We start from the raw sequence: 17258 nt of genomic DNA, 5'->3' as shown, positions 1-17258 counted from the left end.
CATTACTTATTAAATGCTGTGCTAAGGATCACATGCCAGGCCCTGGGGATACGAAGATGAGAGTACTGCCTCAGTGGAGCTGCCAAGCTGATAGTCCCTCCGTCTACAAAATGAGGCTAATAATAGTAATCCCTTCATAGGGTTTTTGTGAGGATTAAATGAGACGATCTGTGCAAACCACGTAGCATTTCTTGACTACATAATAAATCAACTACTTTTCTCCTTGTTTCTTCCTGATATTTCACTCTAAATTGGAGATGGAAACAGAGATTCATAAGAGTGTTTGGATTTTAATACACTCACACTCCAAATTTATTTTGAGCTACTCATGTTAATAGCAGCAGAACATCTCTTTCTTCTTTTAATCCTGGTGTTAGAAAGCTTTAAGCAATGAATTGCAGTAGACACTATAGGAGTAAAGTGTGAATGTATGCAAAAATATTTGAGAGAAGGGAATAAAAACGGAAAATAAAGACCAAAGGGATGTGTACAATAACTGAAGAGTGGCCATTGTATCAGGACAACCTTCCAATTATCCATAAGGATCATTAAATAAGGGAAAGAAGAATCAGCCAGCTAGTGCAGCTCCAGGTCATAGTCTCCAGGCCTATTCAGAGGTTTGGAGTATATTGGAATTACAAATCAATGCAGATTAAAGTCATCCCTCCCTGATCAGCATCAGGTACCAAACCTCAGCATCAACAAGATGGGCCCAGATTCACTTGGATCTCTGTAAGGCCGCCTATCTTATGGAGGCACTCTAGATGAGTCTAGATAGAGGACAGATATGTTAAGATTTTGTTTTTGTTTTTGTTTTTTGTTTGTGTTTTTTAGACCCAGTGCGGTAGCTCATGTCTGTAATCCCAGCACTCTGGGAGGCTGAGGCAGGAGGATAGCTTGAGCCCAAGAGTTTGAGACCAGCCTGAGCAACACAGTGCGACCTCCATCTCTACAAAAAAAATTAAAATAAAAATAAATTAGATGGGTGTGGTGATGTGTGCCTCTCGTCCCAGCTACTCAGGAGGCTAAGGTGGGAAGATCGCTTGAGCCCAGGAGGTCAAGGCTGTAGTGAGCCGTGATCACACCACTGCACTCCAGCACTAAGTGACAGAATGAGATCCGGTCTCAGAAAAAAAGAAAAAAGAAAAAGAAAAAAAAAAAGTTTTTTCTGAAAAAGAAGAAAAACAAGGGCAATCATTAAGGAGCAGCAGAGTAAATAAAATCCTAAACACCTGTCCCCAGACCTCAATCAATGGTAAACAGTTGGCCACTGCTTGCTGTCCTTAATTTTAACTCTTTTTTTCTTTTCTAGTGAAGAAAATGTCCCCTGATAGATGAAATGACTGGTGACATAAGGAAAGTGCTAAATTAATAACCAATCATTCCTCTTCCTCCTTCAGCTGTGTAGCAGACTCCTCTTATAAACCTCTGCGAAGTTCTACTTGAAAAGCTGTGGTTTCATTTCAAAGGAAACCAACAATCGGGGGATCTCTATGGGAAAATCTTTTCCCTATGTCTTCTTTAGATTCTTCAAAAAGGAGAGAGAGCACAAAAAAAGAAAATACAGAAGTAAATAGGTTTCAAGTACATCAAGAATCACAGTTTCTAAAAAGGCTACTGAAAGGTCAATGACTTCAGACTCAAGAAATCCATTTCTAATGTTTCTTTAGCTGTGACTCATTGTGAAATGTTGAGGAGGGTCACAGAAACCTCCAGCCCTCGGTTTGCCCAGTTGTGAAACATAGATTTGAATAAGTGGCCAGTCCACATTATATCTGACGTGCTTTCAGGGACTCAAAAGAAGAATCATAAATATGTAAAATACAAAGATGAGGTGTTCCCTGTGGAGAAACACTAAACTAGCAGAAAAAGAAACATCACATTTGTGTGCTAATTGGGTATTCCAGATTAAAGTAATTTGTTAAAAATTATTGGAAGGAAAATCCACAATTTGGCAATAAAAAGGATTTCTGTAAGAAGAGACAGACAAGATCATAACAGATTCAGTGACTCTAGGTTACTCAGCCAAATTAAAATGTTCTCCTTTCATCCTCGAAGGGAAATCCTTGAGAAGTTTGTGGACCGTCACCATCTGTTCAGCAAAACATGCATCAACATAATATTTTCCACATGTTTTTTGTTTTCTTTTTAATTTTGCAAATGGAGATTAATCTTTTCCTAGGCAGAATGCTTTACTATAACCATTGTCAGAGGAAGTTAGTGGAAACTTGGTTTTGATCCCACTTCTCTCCCTACCCACTTGCCACCATTTGCGTTTTCTATGGTGAAGTACAGATTAAAGCTGAGGAGAAACTAATAATTCACCTCCTTTGCAGATCATGACAAGTCTATATTTCATAAAACTGGAGAAATCCTGCTCTGAAGCCCATTTCTCATGCAGCCACAAAGTCATCTATTTGTTCTCATCAGAACTCCATAGCGACTTCCATCAATAGCTGGATCAAGGGCAAGAGTGCCATCATCACCTGGGGACTCACTCTTCGCTGTGCCATGCCAGTCAACCATTCCCTTCCCTACTATCCTTCTTCCACCACCATTCCACTCTGCCTGTCATGTTCAGCAATCAGTCTGCAGTTGGTCAATGAGTGCTTTCTAAGCCCCGGCTCTGTGCCCAGCATCCTGCAAAGCCTAAATGGACATGGACAACAGTCTTAAATTACTTCCTACCCATAAGCAGCTCACAAACTTGTTGGGAAGAAAATAGAACAAAGAGAAGAAAAGAGTGTAAAAGCATCCACTGTGACATGGTAAAAATGATGTTGGCAATAACAATGATGGTGATGGGATCTAACTCCTCTATTTTACCTGTAACTTGTCTCCCAAGTTTCTACACATTGGTTGGCCAGAGGAAAATTAACTTTGAATTCCATCTAGTCAAAAGTCTAGTCTGGTTCAATAATTTTAGTAGTCCCTTTAAGAAATGCTCAGCTGTGTGATACTCACTTTCCAAAAAGCTTAAATCTTAGAAAAACAGTTCCCTTGTCCATTTAGGTAGGTTTGTGCAATGCTGATCAAAGTTTGGTCCATCTATGACCTCTGATACTACTGTCACTCCCAAAGCGAGGTTTATTTCCACCTAGTTGCAATACTCATAAAGAAAGAAAACCACTAAGTGATGTGTTAATAACAGGTATGTATAGCAAGCACCACTGTTATTTTAAACAAGTAAAAGGAAACCCAAAGAGATTGGCAATACAAGAAGTGCTATGGGCTAAACTGTGTCCTCACAAAAATTCATATATTGAAGCCCTAATGTCCAGTACCAGGACCTCAGAATGTGACAATATTCAGAGACAGGGCTTTAAAGAGGCAATGACGTTAAAACGAAGTCATTGAGGTGAGGCTCTAATTCAATGACTGATATCCTTATAAGAAGAGGAAATCCGGACACAGATGGGCACGGAGGAAAGATCACATTAAGACAGAAAAAGAAGATGGCCGCCTACGAGCTTAAGAGAGAAGCCTTGGGAGAAACCAATCCTGATGACACCTTGCTCCCAGATGGCTGGCTTTTAAAATTGTGAGAAATTAACTGTTTGTTGTTTAAGCCACCCAGTCTGTGGTACTTTGTTGTGACAACCCTAACAAGCTAATACAATAACCAATCTCTAAAAAACATCTCTCTGTGAATGATACAAGAACCCAGGGTTCTGTTTTTCTTACTGACATTTTTGCTGTTTTAATGACTAAAATGATGTCTGGCATAAAAAAATGTTTAAGAATGTTTGTTGACCTAATAAGTGGATACTATCTTTGTAGTTAATTCACGATACAATTTTAATACATTTTACCAGCCTAAATAGAAAAATCAAACTGAAAAAGTAACTTCCTCATTAAACAAAAAGAATTCTAAATATACATGCTAGGTAATTTCTAACAATAATTTTTTAAACAATTTTAAAATTGTTTAAAGGTCAAAATAGCAACAAGTCACAAAAGTCATCATTTCTACAAAGGCTTATGTGTTACTTCGTTGAGATGAAAGTTTCAAATTATGGAGAGGTAGATGACTACTGATAAAAGAATTTTATCTTAATTTTTATTTACGTTTCCATAGCCAGAGTCTTCCTAAGATTCAATACCTTGTTTTGTTTCCTATCATCTCAATGATCTCTTCCAAATTCTGCTGAAGTTGTTAGAAGTAAAATTATCTCCATCTTATAAATGGGAAAAGTAAACTGGCCAAAGAATTTCCTAGAGAATAGGCCCACAGAAAAGGCAGTTAAACCAGGATGGAGAGAGTTAAACATATACACCTAGGGGAGGCAGAGAAGAGAAGGCAACATGAGGTGAACTGAAAATGAGCACAGTATTTGAAGATCTCCCAACATGAGTCTGATCACATTTACAGCCCACCAATGTAGAGCCTTTTCAAATTCCATCCAAAAGGGGTTTTCCTGACGTATCTGCAAAACCTAATAAGAAGGCCCTGTCCTCTGTGTAAGCAGGTCTTCATACATGCATATATTCATTTATTCATTCATTCTGTAACTACTTACTGAGCATCTACTACATGCAAGGCATTCCTATCATCTCCTGGAGGTGAGATCGTGAGTAAAACAGACAGCAATGTCCCTCTCCTCATGGAGTTTACATCTTAGTAGTGGGGACAGAAAATTAAAAAAAAAAAAATAAGTAAAATATGTGTCAGTGTTAAGTACCATGAGAAAAAATTAAACAGGGATGAAAAATATAAAATGTAAGGATGGTTGAAATATTTGGTCAGCCAGGAAAGGTGTCATGAAGTTGAGTTAGGAAACTGACTACATGCGAAACATTTAAACACCTTCTTACCTTCTCAAACAGTATTCTGAGTTCCAGATTCAAGCAGCCTGGTTTCCATTCACAGCACCACTTCTTATGTATTGTGAGAAAAATTGCCTAATTTTCTGTCTCAATTTCTTTATCTGTAAAATGGGGATAACTTTTTTAACTATTAGAGTTGTGAAGAGTCAATGTAAAAACAAAACAAAACACATTAAGGGTTTAAAACAGTGCCTGATGTATAAGAACTCAATAAATATTAGGTTTTGTAATTGCTTTTTTATTATTTTATTTTTTACTTTCTATGATCCGATCTCAAGATTGTTAAAATGGAACTCATACGGCCAGGCTTCACTGAATTTTTGTGGGAATCTCATGAGATAAGACAAAGAGCCCTTGGAGTCTGGATCATAGTAAGCACTAAATGTATGCTTCCTGCTCCTGTTATCGTTGTAACCAGGTAACATTTTTGTTTTCTTAACAGTTGCAACAGTATTTGGCTTGGAAAAATAGCCATCGGGAATAGAAGGTTCGATCCTGAGGACATGGACATACGTCCACAATACTCTTAGCATAAAAGAAAAGAGAGAGAGTTAAGCTTCTCTGCACTTGAAAACAAGAGGATGGGGGTATTAGAAGAAAAAGAAAGCAGAAGGGAAAAAGCGGAAGGAGAGAGGCACCAAGAAGCTGGGGATTTTATAGGATGAGGGAAGGGTCTCTATTCTCTAAGGATGGGATAGTGGAGAAACATTTTACAAATAAAGATGAGTGACATTAAATTTGAAATTATTTTTGTTTCAACATGAACTGCACTTCTGTCTGCCCATGCCATCAACATTTTTAATAAATACATTATACTCGCAAGTGCTTTGTAGGGTCTTTTGTGCAAATTAGATGTGCCAAAAGTGACCATGAAAATGTGGACTTCACAGAATTTGGAGAAAACTTAGGGAGGACTTTGAACTTCTACAGGGAATGAATAGAGTTGGAGACCATCCTACCTAGTTCTTTGATACCTGCATAACAAGATTAATGTTAGTAATATTAATTCAATCAGAGAAGCAAAACCATTAGGAAGTGTGTGTGTGTGTGTGTGTGTGTGTGTGTGTGTGTATTTTGATCAGGAGGAATGGGTTTACTATGGAGATTTGACCTGACACAATGAGGGCTGGTTAAGCAGTCCTTGTAAGGCTGTCGTCTTTGTGCACAATGCTGGAGCTTGAAGTCCACAGCATGGGTCTTCAGGAAGAGAAGATAAGATATAAAGTAGGAGTGAGCAAGTACAATCCGGAATTTACAAGGACAGAGACAGACTGCAACCCATATCAGTTATAATCGCCTCTAACCTTGATGATGTGGGCATCGTGCCTGAAGGAGCCAGGGCTCTTTGTCACGGAACTAAATACACATGTGGCCCAAGAGTCAGAAAACTGAAGGGAGGATCCCAGAAAGGTGGAGCATTTTTAGGCCAAGCTAAAGCTGTAATTCTAATCAAACTAAATTCAATGTATTTATTAATAAATCTTAATTAAAATTCCCTAATCTTTTAAAATCAAAGATAAGTTATTATCTCTGGTAATTGTCCCTTCTGGCTACTTCACTCTCAATGATGAAAGCCTGGGGTTGGATAGAGAAATCAGAAAAGACAAGAAAGGGAAATGTCCTATTGATGACCACATCCAACGCTCACTTTAATTTCTTTAAGCCCCCAGGATAATACTGTTTTGTTGTCTTCGATTATCGTTTTCTATAAGCTAATGGCCCTTCACCTATTTATGCCTAGTGTTCCATTATTGGAATGCTAAGCACGTGAGAATTGTTTATATCCTACTGCTCACGGTCATCACCAAGGTCTGATTCCAAAAATTCCAAAAATTGCAACCTCAGGCATAAATGGGTTAATTGGAAGAGGAATCCCCAGTCCATCTGTACGTTCTGGTACAGGGAAAAATAATAGGCAAATCAGTACCTAATTTTCTGACAGAGAAAATCCATTACAAGGATGGTTGCCTTTGAAAGTATCTCAATAGGAGTCATATCAAGTCTTCTCATTTCAATGACTAGAAAAATGAATAAACTCTGGCTAGACAACTCATGAAATTATCCATCCCTGCATCATCCATCAGTCAGATGATACTGTCCCAAGCTATAATGACTGTATAATATTCATATAAAACTTCAGCCTCATGGGAGAAAATAAATCAAGTTGTTATACCGTCACTATTTCCTAATAAAGATTATACACCCTGAGACTGTGAAAGAATAGGGGTAATTTTTCATCGTTCCTTTAAACATACATTTCTATGTGTACAAATACACAAGCATATTAAATATATTATTTTCATTAAAATAACTTTCTCATATCAGTTGAATATTTGGAGCTGGGTGAGCAAAGCTAAAATGCAAATGTGGTCCACCATAGTAAGACAAGCCATTCTACTTATGGGGTGACCTTAAATAAAAATTTCCAAGGCATGGTAGGAGAGCAAGTGCTGATCTTTCCATCTTCTTGCTAAGTGAACATTGCTCACTCCCAGTACCATGCTTCAAAGACCAACGAGCAAATATCCAATTCTCCCAATTGTTCATTTTTCTAGAAAAATAGAGATTACAACAGAGACCACCCAACTGCAATCAATTACAATATAGATGATGATGATGATGATGATGATTGATTGATGACCATGATATCCAGCATTTTCACGATGCATTTTTACACATGTAGCTATTAATTTTGACTAAAACTACTTTTTATATACCACTGTCTTCTGTGATGTCATGAAAAGGCCAAGTACAGCACTCCGAGTACCGGTGGACTGGGGATTTTTTAAGAAAGGGAGGAAAGGTACAGAAACAGATGCAGGAACTCTGGGTCAACCAGACCAGCAGTCAGGGGGTGTCTGAGGGTTTCAGTCCTCATCACTCCCACCACCATAACTCCCATTCACCCTTTAAAGTTCTATTTTGTCTTTACTGTTATTCCTCTAATATCAGCACTATTCTCTATGAATGAATCCTTCTTATCGTGCAGCCAAAACTTATATTACTTGGGTACAGAGAACAATCACATAACACCACAAGTCTTCTTCCAGCAAAATAGTTAAAAGTACATTCGTTTTAGTTTAAAATTAAACAACCTCATCTGACGTTTTTTTTTTCTTTTCTTTTCTTTTCTTTCTTTTTTTTTTTGATGGCAGCAAACACTGGATCTGCCTCAGGCAGATTCCTTGGCTGCCCAGCAAACTTACACCATTCCACAGAGGCCCTGAGACCTCTGAGAGGCAAGTAATAAGCAGCATGAAAATGGAACTAATGATCCACAGCCCCAGTGCTTTGTTTCCAGAAGCAACTGGTGTCCGCTTTCAGAATCTCTGAGACTGGAAATGATGGGAAATAGTAAGGGAAGCTATGTGGTCCAGAAAAAAAATAGTTGTGGACCTGAATGGCTTGCCATTATTACATTTCCCTATTGGGCCAGCATACTGCCTCTTTGCAGTTTGCCAGATTTCGCCTAACCTCATCCACATTTAAAAGTCTATGGAAAAACAGGAGGGCCTTTCAGGGGGAAATTCATTCATGTTTGGATTCAGGCAGATTTAGGAACCTTTAATAGCACTGTAATTACCCTGCAGGGCACACCACAGAGCAGCCAGCAAGCTCTCCCTCAATGGACACAAAATTTCCTCTGGAATTTACAGAGCAGAAACCTTAAACACACATCGCCATAAGAACCAGATTACATAATGTCTCCATCACCCTCCTGACAGCTACAATTATGAGTCAATCCCTGGTTTAAATATGAAACCGGAAGCTCCGTGTTTCCCCTCTGACTATGTGGCAGGCTAAGTTGAGCTCTTCGGGGCTGTCAGTTTGGAGATCTGAGCTGCTCCCACAGTCACTAATTTAGCATGAGACCAAATGACGGGGTAATTAAAAGCAGCACCGCAGAGACCCGCTCCAGGACCAGATGTTCTCCTTGTTTAATCATTGCCCACATAAGGAACAGAAATAGCCCCCTCCTTTAATTTTTCCTTTTCTTTATCCTCTCCAGATAATTTCCGGCTTCTGATCTTTCAATCCCACAAAATAAAATAAAAATAAAAGCCCCATTAGGAAAGATGACATGTTATTGAACATATGACTGTAAGTTGCAGTGCACTCTTGTAGTCTCCTCTTTGTACTTCTTGAAGCATTCCAGCTCATAAGACATTAAGTTGCCCTGGCAACCTCACATGACTAACAGCTCCAGAGAGCCCCACCTAACTGCAAGGGCTCATTTAAGTCAACATGGGCCACCCCAGCACTTAGTAGCCTAGGGCTGAGTAAATAGCCTTGCTTTTTGGTTTTTTAGGACAGGCTGGAGGAGGCAGCCCCTCCCCTTTTATTGCCCCAAACACAGGATAAATAAGTCTCCACCCTAACTTCTCCAGGAACTTGACTAAAAAGGCCATGGGTCATCTGGCAAATCAAGGCGAGGTCTTCTCTTCACGTTTCTGGCTTCTGGACAAATAAGGCAGAAGAAAAGGGAAGTTGAGCTAATAATGTATACCTTCTAAAAATGGAAAAGCAGTATGCAATATAGCTATCTCAATCTTATCAAATCTGACGAGGCAGCTTTCCTATGTCCCTTGGGATCCAGAGTCTGGTCTCTATCTAAATAGCAGGGTTCCCTGGCATTAAAGCACTAGAGGCCTTGAGGACAGTCTTGGAAATCAGGAGAATAGAGATCCAACTCTAATTCCACCGTTTGTGACAACAGACAAGCCGCTTTACCTCTCTGAGGTAATTTCTTAATTGGCAGTATGGAATGACAATCCTTGTTTTTTTCTCTTCTGGGACCTGTCTCTGCAAACTTTCTCCTCATCCACAATTCCCAAGCATGTGGAGTTCTAGGTTCTTAAGATAAAAGGTGCTAATGAATTATGAGTATTTCCAGATAAATAGGTATAGTCTTTTAAAAAAAAAAAACAAGTAAATCAAAATTTATAAAACATGATCACTTGAGATTTTTGACTTTATGAAGATAATCAGACAAGAACCTTTGATCCTTGCTTTCACGAATCCCTTCTGAATCATTGATTATTTGCTAGCATCAGGTAGATCGACTCAAGTCACTGCCTAGTAATGACCAATCTGAAATGAGGCTAAAGGCGCTCTACAAAAACATATTGTAAATCAGAAAGAAACAGAAATACCCAATGATTTGATGAAAACTCACTAGTTCTGTAAAGGGAGGGAACCACAACTGTTACTGCTGTACAACTTTTGTTCTATCCTGGAATCACCTCCCATGTGAGATTTTTAAGTGGGTTGTATTCACCTGGTTAAACAGACAAGCATGGGACAGACTGAAAAAGAGTCTCCACTTTCAGGGATGACGCCCACATCAAGACAAAATGATGACTAGAATAACAGCCAAACCGACCCACAGGACAAGAAACAAAGCTGTGGTCAGCCGTGTGTTTGGCACACTGCCCCTGACACAAACAGGGAATCATGGGGGTCTCATCTTTAAACAGACTTTATATTACTCACCGTCTGATCAGTGTGATTGTGTGTGTGTGTGTGTGTGTGTGTGTGTGATGTCACAGTGAGGGGAGAACACAGGAGCATGCATTTGCTTACCGAGGCATTACTTGAGTGGTATTTCCTGCAGACGTGTGGAGGTATATTTAAGGTAGCAAGTACTCTACTATCTCATGTTTATCAACTTCCTGATTGGGATGCAAAAGTGTATTGGATTTTCTCAGTGGAAAACATATTCATGTATTCCAGACCTCAGAGGAAAACAATGAAATAGAAGTCTAAACCAGGCCCAAAATAGCAAGAACCATGGAGACACATCAGAGCAACGTATAAGAAACAATGATGTCCATCATGCATGGCCACTACTCTTCCCTCCCTGCTTCCCTGGGGTGTTTAAAGAATCAATGATTGACTAGGCACACTTGTTACGAATATAAAACATGATTCACGTTTGCCAGTATTAACCATCCACTCACTTGGAAAAAATGGCTCCTCCACCTGACTGCTGCGCTCTCCTTTGGGTCATTTCAGGAAACACTTGTAGCATGTTTGTGCTCTCAGAAATGTTTTCCAACCCTTTCCTTCAAACTTCTCCTGAACTTATGCCTCGCCCGAGGACCCCAAAGACCTACCATGCTCTCCCTATTTCTTATTTAGATTTACAAGGAACAGAAAACAGCCAGCAAGTGAGTATCAATCCCTACACTCCTGAATGTATTCGGTCATTCATTCGACATATTTGTTGAACCCTTATCAGGGCCAGGGACTGCTCTGGGCACAGGAGATACAGAAAAAAAGACAGGTTTGGCTGGGTGCAGTGGCTCCCTCCTGTAATTGGAGCCCTTCAGGAGGCCAAGGTGGGGCGGCAGGATAGCTTGAGGCCAGGATACTGTAGGCTGCGATTGCACACTACACTCTAGCCTGGGAGAGCGTGCGGGACTCCGTCTTCGTTTGTTGTTGTTTTGTTGCTGTGGTTGTTTAAAGGTTCACGTTCTCAAGGAGGCGTACCCTAGTGGAAAGACACATTAGACAATTAGCCCTAGTAAAAAGTGACACAATGGCAACCGAACAGAGGTCCCAATAGGATCTTTTTGTTTACTGGAGTTCTAGTCCCACATACCTTCCACGTGTGCAGGTATATAAAGTGTCCACCTCCAACTTCGAAAGAATTCCACAAGCACCCAGAACTTCATGACATTCGTTCTCTGGCTTTGTGATATTCACTTCAACATACAACAAATATTAAGCTCAGAGAGGCTATGTAGATTTTCTGAGGTCACACAGTTGTCTCAATGGAAAAAGTAGGGAAATGTCATAAAATAATACGAGTATCAAAATAGCTGTGCCCTCGTCGTCCTTCAACACTTGCAGGTTACATCACTTTGCAGGTCTGGCTGTGACATCACTTCTGGATATGCGACACAGCCCACCCCACCACTGAGAAAATGGAAAATGCTGAGCGGTAACCTCAGAAACAACTTCCTCCTGCAAACGCAATTTCTTTTCCGCCTAAACCTTTACAGCAGGGAAGGTGGGTGTACGGCGCACCAAAGAGCCTTTCAAAGTAGGAACCCCGGCCTGCAGGTCAGCCTGGATCGTGTCCAAATTGGGTCCCACCCCTGGTGAAAACCAATCTGTTTATGGGTACGCTTTTCTGATGTTACGGAACGTCTGCGAGAGAGGGAGCTCAAGTTCCTGCCTGGTCTCTAAGTAACCCGGCCCACAAAGGTGCACACACACGTCCGAGACAGAAAAAAGCTTGCCGGTCGTTCCCTCCTCCCAGGCCTGCAATGAAATACGCTTTAATTGCATCAAAGGGTTCTTCTCAATGGGGTTTCAGAGGCGCGAGAGCAGCGTTCCCAGCGAGGGTTCCTTTCCGGCTGGCCAGCATTCCTCAGCCCTGCGCGGGGAAGGGGATGGGGCTCCTTGGGCAGGGCCTGAGGCTCATTTCCATTCCTGTCGCATACAGCCTCTGTTGTGCGGGCCGGGCCTGCAGAGGGTAGCCGCGGCTGCCTACGAACAAAGCCCCATTCATCCCCAGGGACGCTTCCTCCCCGCCGGCCCGCGGCCGCAGATGGGCTGGCCTGGGCACGCCATCCTGCAACCCGGGCGCGCGGCCCGGCCTGGCGCGCACAGGGCTCCGATTCAGGACGCCGGGGCTGGCCGGGGCGACCCGGGCTGCTTTTTCAGCAGGCTCCACAATGAGGATCGGCTGAAACTCGCTTTCATTTCTGGGCCGGGGACAGGCAGACACTGAGTCCTTTCAGCCGGGAAATCCTCAGTTTACTCACGGCTCGTTGGGAGCGAAGATGTCAATTTCCACTGCCCTCTCCCGGCCTCCCCCACCCCTGCCCCCTCGGGATGGTACGGTCCAAAGTTTCCCAAGTTGTGAGAGGACTTTGTTTCTCCTCTGCGGCCTCTGAAATCCCGACGAAAGGGTCATTTCCTGACTTTTGTGTCTCTTCAATCCAGTGCCTTGAACGTTCTTACCCTCTTGTTGTGACTGAGTGCTTAATTGCAAGGCTGCTCCCTAACTTTTTTCAGAGCTGTAACATTCCTCTAGGTTCAAGTTTGGGACCGTGGCTTCACAACAAAGACCAGTTTTTTCCTCCCCCTCCTCACTCCTGGGAAAAGGAAAAAAAGGAAAAGAAAGAAAGCAAAACGCGTTTGTTCAGCAGCAACCATGTTCACAGATTTCGAGCACGTTTCCTCTGGCCCCACACGTTAGACCAACAACAGGTTAATGCCACGGAGAGCTCTAACGCCAAATCGAAGGGCTACAGTCTCACTTTTTCTTTAGTCTCAGGCAGCTGGGGGAGTTGAGGCAGTGTGTGCTTAATTTCTAGTCCACAATCTAAAACAGAAACAGCCTCCAGATCTACATTCCTAGGCTCTGGCTTAAACAGGGAATGGCAGAATCAAAGAACACCAGATATAGGAAGACTTATCAACCCTAATGCATTCATTTTACAGATAAGAAGCAGATAAGATCTAAGAGGGGAAGTGACTTGTCCACCCTCCAAAAGAAGCTGGTTCATCCCAGTAAAAATTGCCTCAAACAAACTTAAAAATTGTTTTCAAAAAGAAAACCTCCAAGAAAAAAGTGTTGTTCAAAAATATGTTTTCTTTTCTCCCTTTGTGTCAGAAAAAGTTGTCTCTGAGTTGGTGGGAAAAGGGTGGGAACTCAGGTTTGAAATAAGGATTAGAAAAAAACCTTCAAGTATCTTTCCAAAGAATGCTCTCTGTGTTTCTTTCACTTCCTGCATTTTGAACATTGCTACTCTCTTCCTTCAAAGTACAGTCATTCCCCCGTATCCGTTGGGATTGGTTCCAGGACACACCCTCACCCATAACCCAAACCTTGGGTGCCGAAGTCCCTTAGGTAAAATGCAACATATTTGCATATAACCTATGCACATCCACCCTTATCCTTTACTTCCTCTCTAAATTACTTACAATGCCTTAAACAATGCCTACACATCACTCAATTCTCCTGGATTCAATGTAGTACTTGGTGTGGGGCAAATTCATGGTCTGCTTTTTGGAACTTTGTGGAATTTATTTTCTGAATATTTTTTATCTGCGGTTGGTTGAGTCCATGGATGCAGAACTGACGGATACAGAGGGCCGACTGTATTGCATCCTTGGTGTGGCTAAAAAATACAACAAAATAAAAACTGGTTACTTGCTACTCTAAGACTTCTTTCGTCTTGCAGGAAAAAACCTTCACAATCTTAAAATGGAGATAGGATTACTTTGCATGGGTTATTTCTAAATGTACAAAATGAATCAGTATACACACAGATAGAGAGAGAGGAGTGCTTGTCATGTACCAAGTACCATACTAAGCACTTTACATGCATTACCTCATTGAATGCTCGCAATAGCCTATGAGGAAGATACTGTTACTAACCCCATTTTACAGACAACAAACCAAAGCTGAGAGGGGTTAATTTCAACTTTATCAAGGTCCACAAGTCCTCAAATGGACTTGCCCTTGTAATATAGAGTAATATGCCGGTCTTGTAAACCGGAAACGGAAACCCCTTTTCCCCAGGGCATCTCAGAAAGAAAGCACTAACTTCACCACCAATACCCAAAACTGGTATTCTAATTTAAACTACTTTCTGCATTCTATGGGGGTGCAATCTTAAAGATTAACTTAAGTACTAATCTAATTTATGTACTCCTATGTAATACAACAGATGTCACACAGATGTTAAATGGCCAAGCCAAGCAATGTGACTCCTGGTCTTGATCTCCTTCACATAAGGCTTCACCGAATCTTGATACACAAATACATGGCGGACACACTGGGCACAGAGGTCTAGACTTGGAAGCCAGGAAAGCTCCAGCCAAGACATAGGTTTTTGTGTTTCAGCAAGGGAGGGGCTACAATGGCATGCCTGAAGGCTACAGGAGGGAGAATCTGCCTCATCCTACCCCACTTGGAAAGAAAAAAGGCCATGTGAGGACTTACTAATTTCACACTGAAACTCTCCTTTGAGAAATCAAGAGTTTGAATTCATAGTCACTCCCTGTTCTGAGCGGTCTTGTGATTTTATCTTTTAAACAATGCTCTGTAAACAACTGTGTCAAACCTTGCTAGTTGTCACGGCAGAGGGGACAAGACAGTGGTTAATTATACTGCTAATAAAATGTGCAGCCTATAATTGACACACATCACTTTTGCCCCATAACTCATTAGCCAAAACTATTATACCACCTCAACTACAATATAAGTCCAGGAAATGAATTCCAGCCCTGTGCCCAGAATAGGGGACAAGGAAGACTAAAAATGCATGGTAACCAGCCCTAGTGATGACCATCACACTCAATAAACACTGCTCTTCTTCCGATGGATAGCAAATAGCAGTACTTTTTTATAACTTTCCATTTTATAGCTAGTCCATGAGACTTTACAGCAGCTCGAATGTGGAAGGGCTGTGTAATCTCAGGAGTCATGCATGTCATCACAAGATTCAGCAAGAGCTTCTGGCTGCACCGGGCTACCAAGGTGTTCTCTTGCTTCTTACAAGCCCCACCATCCCAGAAGAGGAAAAAATGAAAATAAACTCTTAAGGAAAATGGTCTCCTTTTGCATACCCAACGTGGAGATCATTGTGGGAGGGAGCAGAAAATATGCAAATAAAAGCAAAAGCAAATTTTGACCACAGAACTAAGAAAGTCTGTAGGAAAGATGCTGGAGTGACAGCAAACATCACTGACATTTTCATTTTCTCCCACATTGGATTTGCCCAGCTGTGTCTTATGGAAATGATTCTTAACCTCTCCTCAATATTTCCCAAAGGAACTTGCCTTTGTTTTGGTGTTTTCTGAGCAATTGAAAGCTCGTCTGGAGTTAATATGACACATACTTTGCTCATAGACTGACCTGTGTAGAAATGCTGTACAGCTTCTCTCTTTTTTGACTTCTGCTTACCTTCAGACGCAGATTAGCCTATCCCATTCTTATCTGATCATTCCTCGGTTGTCAGGCATTGGAGATTGTTACAAATTTCTAAAAATCATACATATAACAAGAAGCACTAAAATAAATATTCTGGTACATAAAATCTCTCTCTGCGTATGTAATTATCTCCGGAGACGGGAATCACTCAGTAAAATTGTGTGAATTTTGCTCCAGAAAAGCACCCTGACCCGTATGGTAGTCTTTACTTGTAGAAAGACCACAGAAAGGGAGTAACTGCTGCAGATTAACGGCATCACCTAGAGTCATAGGAATTCCCTGGACTTCGTGCTTCATGGACAACAGTGGAATTCAATTCTTCAGGAACATTGTTCAGGATGGTATATATGCCTCAAGATTCCCTTACTTACAAAATGTAGCATAAAAGTGGCCTGATTTCAAATGATTATACGACCACATAGCAACAGACTGTTTATGATCCAGTAAGTGAAAAAAGTGGACCCTACAATGACAACCAATTTTTTTTAAATGCTGACAAAAAGCACTGTCAAAGACAACCTCAAAGTATCAATGTGTGTACATAATAGGAATGATTTTTTTCTTTAATCTTCCAAAATTTTAGAATATGATGATATTGGTTTATAATGATGTTAAAAAAAATAATAATAAGTCGCATAAAGGACACATCTGATGAGAATGTGAGCTGGGAAAGCTGTGTCCCAGCTGCTCTTTCAGAAGTAGCCGGCCATTGTTGCACTGGAGCCAGCCCCAGTTGCCTGGATGTGGAGGCCACATTTGGCTTCCCCAGGGTTTTCATGTAGCTACTTCCTCTCCCCACAAACAGGCAACCACCCGGGCGGCTAAGCCAACAATGCAATGTCGTGCCTCATCACCAGACCTGACTGGGAGGCTCGCTGTGGGCCCCAGACCTCCTCCGAGACAGCGGGCTAAACTCGCAGGGGTGTTTCAGAGCAAAATGGTTTCAAAGCAAGAAACCATTTAAAAGAAACAGGAAACGAGTCCCTCAAACCCAAACCATGTGGAAAGATAGGCCACATCATTTAAACAAACCAGCAAGAATACAAGTTTGTATAAATACCCTGGTACTTCCACATTTCTAAAAATCATTGCAGTCCAATTAGGAAAAACCTGTTTAAGAAACATTTATTACGAACCTTCATAAGCCAGGCATTGTGATCATCTTAAGGTTTCAAATTAAATAACATCTCAGCCCTCCTGGGACACCCATCCTACTGAAAGAGATACACATACAAATAATGAATCAAGCCTGGCAATATGAAAATTTTAATAAAAAAGGCAACACATGCCTCTATCTTAATATAAAAGGAAACTTAAAGGGCCCACTATATTTAGCAATTGAGTAAAAAATTCCTAGGCTAGGGGATGAAAGATGCAGTGAATTGAGAAGGTAAGGTGAGGGAGACGAAATAAACACTGTTCTCTCAAGAAGCTTAGCTGAGAGGAAAAGAGAAAAGACAGCAGGATAACAGGTTAA

General features: G+C 41.1%; 1 long non-coding RNA gene across 1 annotated transcript; it reads right to left on the bottom strand.

The window, feature by feature from the left end:
* Positions 1–11002: 11002 nt before the first annotated feature.
* Positions 11003–12616, bottom strand: LOC111554636. Its single transcript, XR_002735303.1, has 2 exons — positions 11411–12616; positions 11003–11320 (listed from the first exon to the last, which is right to left on the bottom strand). It is a non-coding gene; the product is annotated as an uncharacterized LOC111554636 (long non-coding RNA).
* Between the last annotated feature and the right edge of the window lie 4642 nt (positions 12617–17258).

This window comes from Piliocolobus tephrosceles, chromosome 6 (assembly GCF_002776525.5).
Source record: "Piliocolobus tephrosceles isolate RC106 chromosome 6, ASM277652v3, whole genome shotgun sequence".
In the NCBI taxonomy this organism is placed as follows: domain Eukaryota; kingdom Metazoa; phylum Chordata; class Mammalia; order Primates; family Cercopithecidae; genus Piliocolobus; species Piliocolobus tephrosceles.
This window is presented reverse-complemented; position numbering and strand designations above follow the sequence as displayed.